We start from the raw sequence: 2,328 nt of genomic DNA, 5'->3' as shown, positions 1-2,328 counted from the left end.
TTTATTTAAATTTATTTTTTAAATTTTATTTTACATTCAATTCACAGTTGTCCTCCCTCCTCCCCTGAGCTCACCCTTCATCCACTCCTCCAAGAGGATAAGGGTTCCCATGGAAAGTTAACAAAGACTGGCACATTAAGTTGGATCAGGACCAAGCCCCTCCCCACCCTGAATTAAGGCTGAGCATGGCATCCCACCATAAATAATGGGCTCCAAAAAGCTAGTTCATGCACCAGGAATAGATCCTGGTCCTATTGCCAGGTGCCTCACAGGTAGTCCAAGCTCCACCACTCTCTCTCAACTAGGAGGGCCTAGTTTGGTCCATAGCTGTCGGTTTGGATACCATGAGTTTTCACGAGCTTGGTTCATCTGTGTTTGTAGTTTTCTCCCTCATTATTGGTAAAGGGGATGGGATGGGAGATGAGAGCATGAGGGAATGGGTTGGTCAATATGGGAGAGGGATGGAGTGGAAGAGTAATTAAAGAGAGATCTTGATAGAGAGAGCTGCTATGGGGTTATGGAGAAACCTGGTGCTAGTGAAATTCCCAAGAATCCACAAAGATGACCTCAGCTAAGAATCCTAGAAATAGTGGAGAGGGAGCCTGTGCTGGCCTTCCCCTGTAATCAGATTGGCTAATATTCCAACTATCATCATAGAGCAATCATCTAGCAACTGACTCAACCATATGCAGAGATCCACAACCAAGCACCAAGCTGAGCTCTGGGAATCCAATAGAAGAGAAGAACGAGGGATTCTATGAGCAAGGAGGTCAAAATTCAATATTTTAAAAAGTAAACACATAAATGTCACTATAACAGAGATTTTATGAGTTTAATGCTTTAGCAATCAAAATATTACATTAATATTTAAATTAAATATTTATTTATTTATTTATTTTTTAACAGACTTAATTCACTTTTATTTTCCTTGTATAAAAACCCTTATGTGGTGGCCACAGCTGGAGCCTGGGTCCTCTGAACAGAGACTCTGGTGTGGGTTTTCACAAGATGGTCAGTGAATTCCTGATAAGGAGACTTGGTGAACACAGTCTCTTTCCAGAGGTCGGGGGTCAGGTAGCTGTAGGTCTTAGAGATGGCATCAAAGGTGGCCTTGGCAAAGTTGCCCAGTGTGGCAGTACAGCCCCTGGCTGATGTGTAGCAGTCATCAATGCCAGCCATCATCAGTAGCTTCTTGGGCACAGGAGCAGAGACTATGCCAGTGCCTCTGGGGGCAGGGATGAGACGCACCAGCACAGAACCACAGCGACCTGTTACTTTGCAAGGAACCGTGTGGGGCTTGCCAATCTTGTTTCCCCAGTAGCCTCTCTGCACAGGGACAATGGAAAGCTTGGCCAAGATGATGGCCCCTCGGATGGCAGTGGCTACCTCCTTGGAGCACTTGACACCAAGACCTACGTGACCATTGTAGTCCCCAATAGTGACGAAAGCCTTGAACCTGGTCCGCTGGCCTGCCCTAGTCTGCTTCTGCACGGGTATGATCTTCAGAACCTCATCCTTTAGGGAAGCTCCCAGGAAAAAGTCAATAATCTCAGATTCCTTAATGGGCAGGGAGAACAGGTAGATCTCCTCTAGGGACTTGATCTTCATGTCCTTAACCAGGCGGCCCAGCTTGGTGACGGGAATCCACTCTTTGTCTTCAGCTTTACCTCCGCGAGCCCCGCTGCCTCGGCCTCGGCCAAGGCCACAGCCTCGACCACGGCCGCGGCCCCTCAGACCGCTGCCGAATCCTCCGCGGAAGCCGCCACGGCCTCCTAATCCTGGGCCCCCGGGTCCTCCGGGCCCTCCCGCTGCACCGGCGTCATCCGCCATTTGGTGTTTTCCAGAAGAAGAAGAAGTTAAATTAAATATTTAAATTTAAGAGAGAGAGAGAAGGTAGGGCATAGTATTGTTGTTTATAAGATGAGGCACAGGTGACAATGTTTGAACGTTCTTAAATCTTGCCCACATGTTTTTCATTCCATTGAACCTAAGGCATAAACACACGAAGGCTTTAAATCTTGATTTCTTATTGGTTCTTTAGTGTTGAAAATAATTTCGGCACACCTTTTCACAATTAGCAAGATATAAAATGAAAACTTCAAGTATATCTTAGGTCTATTAATTCAAAACTTCCTTTGAATAACAGTGAACTACTTTCTAAGTACCACTACAATCTTTGCTACAAGGCTATTCGCAAGACCCTGATAAATCGCCTTTTGCAAGAATATAACCTTGTTGCTATAACAATGACCTGTAATGCTTTACTCAAGGGCAAACCTAAATTCAAGGGCAACCAGGAACTCTGAATCATTTCTCACATCCCCTGGA

General features: G+C 45.6%; 1 pseudogene; it reads right to left on the bottom strand.

The window, feature by feature from the left end:
* Positions 1–896: 896 nt before the first annotated feature.
* Positions 897–1,838, bottom strand: LOC101982056 (annotated as a pseudogene).
* Between the last annotated feature and the right edge of the window lie 490 nt (positions 1,839–2,328).

The sequence above is a fragment of the Microtus ochrogaster genome, chromosome 2 (assembly GCF_000317375.1).
Source record: "Microtus ochrogaster isolate Prairie Vole_2 chromosome 2, MicOch1.0, whole genome shotgun sequence".
Taxonomy (NCBI): Eukaryota; Metazoa; Chordata; class Mammalia; order Rodentia; family Cricetidae; genus Microtus; species Microtus ochrogaster.
Note: the sequence above shows the minus strand (reverse complement) of the source record. Positions and strands in the feature narration are given on the sequence as shown.